The sequence below is a fragment of the Rosa chinensis genome, chromosome 4 (assembly GCF_002994745.2).
Source record: "Rosa chinensis cultivar Old Blush chromosome 4, RchiOBHm-V2, whole genome shotgun sequence".
Taxonomy (NCBI): Eukaryota; Viridiplantae; Streptophyta; class Magnoliopsida; order Rosales; family Rosaceae; genus Rosa; species Rosa chinensis.
In genome coordinates this window covers 44,287,258-44,294,544 of record NC_037091.1, presented here as the reverse complement: position 1 = coordinate 44,294,544, position 7,287 = coordinate 44,287,258, and positions in this window count along the sequence as shown.

Sequence of the window (7,287 nt, the reverse complement as noted above, 5' to 3'; positions counted from 1 at the left end):
TAGTGCGTTAGGATGGTGTCAAACATTGCTTGAAGAAGTCTTGTTTGACCTAAATTTGTGTAATTGGATGCTAGGATTGAGGTTATGAGTAGGAGGCTTTTGTGAAATTTGTGTAATTGGTTTTGAGTTACTCATACGAGCTTCATAAGCTTACCGGGTTTTGTTGTGTGGAAACCCGGTGCACTATTCAATGGAATGGTGTAGGGGTTAATCCTGCAGGTCAGGGAAATCGTGGCTGAAGCTGAGGTGGCGCTTTTGCAGCTTTACGGTAGGAAGCCATCTTTGTGACTTTACCGTTGATAAGGACTTCCGTTGTATAGTTACTCTGAGTTGCATTTACGTTTTATTTTGTTGTTGACAATTTAATTCGTAAGCATTGTAATAAATACTCTATGGAGCGAGTGTATGTTAACTTTGAGGGTTCAGGGCATCAGTATGTACTTGGTTAAAAGGAAAAAGATTCCAGGTATTTTGTATTGATGACTGAACGTTCACGCATGTATAATTATGGGATTATATATATCGATTTTCTTGTGTGTAAAATCAGGGGCGTGACAAGCTTGTTCTGAAAATGCTTGATGTTGTGCTCATGGATGAAACTAGCTTCTTCATCTTCACTAGTTTCTTCTTCTTCTTCAGAAGATTCTTCAACAAGTAATTCTTCTTGTTGCTTGATTTGGAGTATGGCTTCGAGTTTGGGTTTGTAGGGGATAAGATCACCACAATTTTGTTGCGATCTCTGATATTGGGTAGTAAAACCAGGACCTACCACACTTTTTGCTTGTGTGAGTCGGTCTGCCCAGAACACCCGTTCTCCTTTTCTGAAGCCTATTGCTTCTTCATCCTGAATAAATCGTTGTTGGAGAATAAAATCATTTCCCAACAAGAAATCTGATCCTTGGCCTTCAGATTGCCAAACATTCTGGATGATAAATGTTCCTCCACCAATGGTGATTTGAACATTTTTTGCTACTTTTTTCATGGTGAGATGGCTCCCATCAAATGTAACACCAGTAGCAGATTTTTTCTTATCTTCTTTCCAGAGTTCATCTGGAATTGCAAATCTTTTTGCAACAGTAAATCCTGATCCATTATCTACAAAGGCATGTACATGGTAATTTTTGTGATCAGGGAATTTTAGTCCAATCTCTATGTAGTTGTTGTATCTACTAGTAGAGACGACTTTCGATTGTTGAAGCTCATTTTCTTGAGCTTGTTCCTTTGGAACGAATGGTTTGCATTCCTCTGGAACGATTTCTGGTGTTTCAACCAGTTCAATATCTTCATCGATTTTTTCTTCACCGATGATTTCTTCCTTTATTTTTGAGGAAGATGGTTCCATGATTTCTTGGAATAGAGTTTCTACTTCTTTCTCTTTTTTCTCAGAGAAATACTCTTCATATTCTTGTTCAACCAATTGGCTGACAAGGTCATTCTTGGTTTTTCTTCTTGCTTCAGCTATGAAGCATTCTTTGTGATAAGTCTTTTTTGACTCTTCACAAAACATAGGGAGACCATTCTTTTCATGACATAGGCATTAGTCACAAACGAATGTACCAGGGTTCACCTGATAAGAAGACATTAAGGACTCTGTCTTGCTTTCTTCCCAGTTTTTGATTCTTAGAATATTCATCTGTCTTGATTTGAAGTACTCTACTTCAGAATCTGACTCATATTCAGATGAATCTTCTTCTTCAGACCAGGCAGAATATACTGACTCGTCATCTTCTTCATCATCAGAATAGGCTATTTCGTAGCCTTTCATGTTTGCTACTTCTACTCTTTACTCATATTTTTCAAAGAGAGCTTTAGTAGATCTTTTACCCTTTTCCGGGCATTCATTGGCATAGTGCCCTTCAGCTTTACATAACCAACATCGGCAAGCTTTCTTGCTTGGTTGTTTATGCTGATGAGTATTCTTCTTTTTCTTGAAGAATTTCTTTTTAGGATCTTCATCCTGCTGTTTCTTGTAATTGGAACTTCTCTTGAATTTCCAATCTCTTTTTTGATTACTCTTTTTGAATTTTTTAGAGTAATATCTTTCTTTCTTTTTTCTGTGGAATTTGGATTCATGACATCCCCAGTTTGTGGGCATATCCAGTATTCCATAGCAGAAATTTTCAACTCCTTTGAGTAGTTTCTTGGCCATTTTAGCTCTAAGATTGGCTTTGCATTGCTCTTTCAGTAATTGCCGGATTCTGTCGGCAATTCCTCCAACTAAAAATCTTTCAATTGGTTTTTCAGCTATGCTTTCTCTCACAACTATTCTCCATGGTTCATGGAGTTTTCTGTGCAACAGATTAACTAGATCAGTATTCTCTAGTTCACCAATTGTACAGTAATATTCTTGAAATTCATTCAAGTATTCTTCGAAATATCTCATGTCACAGATTTTGAGAGCATAGATATTCGATTTTGCCGTTTCTTTGGCTTTTTCACTCAGATTTGAGAGATCTCCACAGAACTGATCGTACATGGGTACTGCAAAATCATACGGAGATTTTGAATTTTTGATTTCTTCTAGCCAGTCTCTTCCTCTGGCAGTTTCTTTGAAAGATAGGTAATACTTTTTTGCTACTCCAGTAAGAGTAGTTTCATAGTATACATGCAAATCTGGTGCTTCAAATTTGCCAAGGGTAAGTGCAGAAGCCATCATCAGGCTATCTACCCATTGGTCAATGATTTTTCTTTTGTCTAGACTCTTGTCTAGATTTAACCAGATGCCATAGTTCTTGATAGGAACTCTAGGCAGATTGTCCTCTGGGACAAATCTTTAAGAATTTCTTTCCCCTTTTTTGCCCGTGGGGGCTTTCTGAAGTGGGAGTTTTGTTTTCCCTTTTTCTCTGCTAATGAAAGTTCTGGAGTTTTCTCCTTCTTCCATTTCAATATCTTGATAAGGAAAGACTTTTCTTGTCTTGCTGATTTTGAACTCTTTCATTTCTTCGATTAGTTTTTCTAATCGTTCAGGATTTTCACAATTCTCAACTTCTTCATAAAGATCATAGAGTTTTTGTGCTCTAAACATGTTTACTGATCTGTTCAGATCAGCTTATAATTCTTCTTCAGATATTGGTTCTTCAATAGTGGGTTTTGTACCACTGACACTAGCTTCTATAGTGTTGTAGCTTCTTCTGAAGAGATTCTTGTTTATCCTGAGGTTCTCAGGACAGACATCACTTTTTCTGTGATTGTCAAAATTGAGACTGATTTCTCCAGTCTTTCTACTTTCATAGATTTTTGCTTTTGCTCTTTCCGGTTGCTTTTTTGGACCGGATAATTTCCATTCAAGAGGAAAAGTCACTTCATTCCAAGTAACTTTATGAATCTGTTGTGAATGGTTCTTCTGATTGGTGAAGAATCCAGTAGTAAGACCTGGGATATTTGTTATCCTTGTCTTGGGGGCTACTATAGTACTCATCAATTTATAGTATATTCTATATACTATTGCAAGTTCTTGCATATCTTCTTTCATTGATATACCATCTGTCTTGACTCTCAGTCGTAGACAGTGAGCTGCGTCTTTCAAGCTGGTGGTGAAGTTGGGGAAGCAGTTGAAATAAGCTACTTGATTTCATAAGGATGCTTCAAGTATTCCCAACAGACTAGCTTGGAAGTCTGTCAACTTGTTGTCCTGTAGAACACATAGGACTGAACAGTTTATACCTTCTCGAGCAAGCAGATTTATGCCTACTTGGACTGCTCCAATATGCATAAATTGATATTTTTTTGCTTGAGCTCTGGCTACTTCAAAAGGAGTGATCAGTAGAAGATCAGTCTCTCCTCCTGCTGTAGCGGGGGTTGTGATTTCCAGTAGTTTAAAATAATGGCTGTCCATTAGATCAAACTTTCCCCTCTTGTAGATTTGTTTAAAATCTAATTTTGGAATTGAGGAGTTTTTTTACCTCTTATTCGATTTCGTTGAATTCGAACTCTTCAGCATTTAAGAGCTGTACTCCTTTCATTTTTCCAAAGATGCTTAACATCTTCATTTCTCTTTTTTCCGGGTTTTCATACCGGATACTAGTCTGACTAGTAGATGGTTCTAGAAAAATCATGTTTCGAACAAGATTTGTATCTGGTTTTTCTAATGGTTTGAATCCATTAGTTCTCTTTGATTTTACTGTAGGCACTTTCTTGTCCTTCAGTATAGAATCCAGCGTTTTTTGCTGTTCATTGATTTTTCTACTGACGACTGTCAGCTTTTCTTCTTCCGTTTTTGGAAGTTCCTTGATATAATCCAGTTTGTTTTCCAATCTTTCCAATTGGTGGATTATAGTAGGCAATTTTTCTAGATGGTTTTGACATCTAGATAATTCTAGTAACAGCCTCTGATACTTCTCATCAGATGAATTTAATAGAGAATTTATTTTCTCTAATAACAATTCTGACATTGTCCCCATTTAGGAGGGGTTCTCCTTTGAGCTATTTTACAAGCTTTGATACCAGTGATTTGCGGATCTAACCAATGCTCAAATAATCAAGAGGTTTTTGTTCCTCTTCTAGAACATATAAAAGATTATCTATATCTTGTTCTAGTCTATAGATTCTGGTTTGGAGCCAAAAACCTCTGAAGAGGTTTGGAGCCAACTACTGGGAGATTCTCTACTAAGACTATCTCTATAGGCTTTCAATTTTCTTAATTTTTCTCTCTCCTTTTGCAATTCTTTGCTAGTATTTTTGCAGATAGCAATCAACTCAAGTCTGTCTACGATCGAAATTATGAATAGTAAATCGCACTGTTTACCTTTGAAATAGAGGATGATTGTAATTCATGCATATACATTTAAAACAGATAAAACTCTGATGGGCCTACCACGTTTCAAAAAAAACTTTTAACAAAGATAGAGACAGCAAAGAAAGCAAACTGATCAAGTCAACACGGAAGGTTATTATTGGTAAAAAAAAAAAATGATAAGATGGAGTAGGTGGAGAGAAAAGAGGAAAAAGTTGTGTAAGGAGGAACAAAAATAATACACTGGGGTGTATAGTAAGTATTCTTGTAGAATTAGGGTGAATGAGCATTAACCCTAACATGAATTCATTTACTGCTTCACAGTGCTGATTGCAGACCTTTTATGCAACATTTCATGGAGAGCATAATAACAACGGAGGAACCAAGGTTGGAAGTTGGGGACAACATGAGGATAAAGATATTATTGCCCCCCAATAATATAGTCAGAACTACCAAAACACATTAGAAGTTGTCTCTAAACACAAAGGAAAAGATCACTGAACACAATTATAGAGACTTCATAACAATTAAGACATATTATTGCCCCCCAATAATGTAGACAGAACTACCAAAACATGTCAGAAAATGTAACAAAATGCTCTGAACAAAAAGTAAAAGATCAATAAACAACAATTATGGAAACTTTATAACAATTAAGACACATTATTGCCCCCCAATAGACATATTATTGTCCCTCAATAATATAGTTAGAACTACAAAAAATCTCCTCCAGTTTCTCTCTCTCTCTCTCTTCACCTCTAGCGGACTGCATCGCCCCGCCGGTTTCGCCAGACCGCCTTCATCATCATTCCGCCACCGTCGAGCCATGGATCACCACCCCAGCTCTCTCTCTCTCTCTCTCTCTCTCTCTCTCTCTCTCTCTCTCTCTCTCTCTCTCTCTCCACCTTCGGCTAACTGCATCGCCCACCTGTTTCACCAGACCGCCTTCATCATCCTTTCGCCACCCGCCGCGCTATGGATCACCACCCCAGCCAAACAACGCGTTCTCCAGATCAAATCCAAGAAACCAACCCAGATCGGCTTCGTCCAAGCAGAGCCCGATCGTGCCGCCACGACCATGGCACCCCCGAGCCGCCTCTGACCTCACAACCCCAGACCCTTGCAAGCCGATCCTCTCTCTCTCTCTCTAAAATCGGGGAGCTTCTCTCTCTAAATCTCAATCTGTTACGATTTGAGAGCTTGATAGTTACAAAAGGGAAAAACGGTCAAAAATTTTGAAAAAAACAGGCCCAACTCTTAGAGTTTTGGGTAAGTGGGGTTTAAACATGAAAACTGTTAGGCAAGTGAGCAATCTCTTAGAGTGTTTGGGTAAGTGGGGTTAATTAACCCCAAAATTGGGTAAATGATCATTTCCCCTTAAAATAATTAGGAAAAGTGATTAAAGTGAGAAAAAATACTCCTTGGGTGACTAAAGTGATTGACAGTGTAATAGTTGAATGACCAAAGTATTATATTTAAAACTTGAGTGACCAAAGTATCGAATGAGTCATAGTTGAGTGACCATTTGTGAAATTCTTCCTATTATTTATGCTGAACTCAATTAACATCAACACCACTTAAATCGAGACCAGGTTATTCCCTTAACATCTTTGTTAAGCAGTCTTGTACTCTCTCACACCCCTTCTCAACAGAGAACGCCACTTACACCCAAAGCTCACAAGCATTTGATCTCCCAGTTTCTCTCCATGAAAATTTCCAACCAAGAGAGTAACACTCGAAGAATATAAGAAAATTTTAGACTACCACAGCTGATGCCATTTTTACTAAGCCACATGTAATTGCTCAAATCTCCAAAAATATGGCTTGATACTTTTTTTTTTTTTTTGGTTAAAAAAAAATATATGGCTTGATACTTGAAAGTAAAAGAACTGCCGAGAAGCTCACAATAAGCTCTACAACATATATAAGCAACTCATAAACAAGCCCATAATACCAGATTGTCCGGTTCCTCCCGGACTTGTTTGTTGCACCATTCGTTAAGCTTTCATGGAAACACCACGAGAGCAGAAAAATGTGAAATCTCTGACAGGAGGTTTCATACAGCTCGCAGATAATAGAAGGCTTGTTTCCCTAGAAACCATGCATACTTGACTAAATGGCTTATCCAAGATGCAGATGGAGTTTGTGTTCAATATAGGGCAAAGTTACCAGCCTTTGCAAGAACCACACAAACAGCAGCCACCTGAGATCACCAATTTGGGTGCTCCAATTCCTTGATTCTTGGGACGATCTGAGTAAGACAGGACAGAAGTCAGAGTGCACATTAAAAAAAAAAAAAAAACAAAGTAATTTTCCAAACCTACTAGAACAAACTGATCAAAAAATTTATCCAAATGAACATAGAAGAAAGCATTAATCAACAAAAAAGAAATAGTTTGCAAAGGAAAAACTTATCCAGGGTTTTCCCTTGAACAATTATCATTATGTCAAGGTGAATTAATATTGTACTACAAAGCGCTACTTGGAAGCAGATGATTCCAGAGATTGGCGATACAGAGAATAGTTGAAATTAATAAAGATAACTGGTGTTGCAT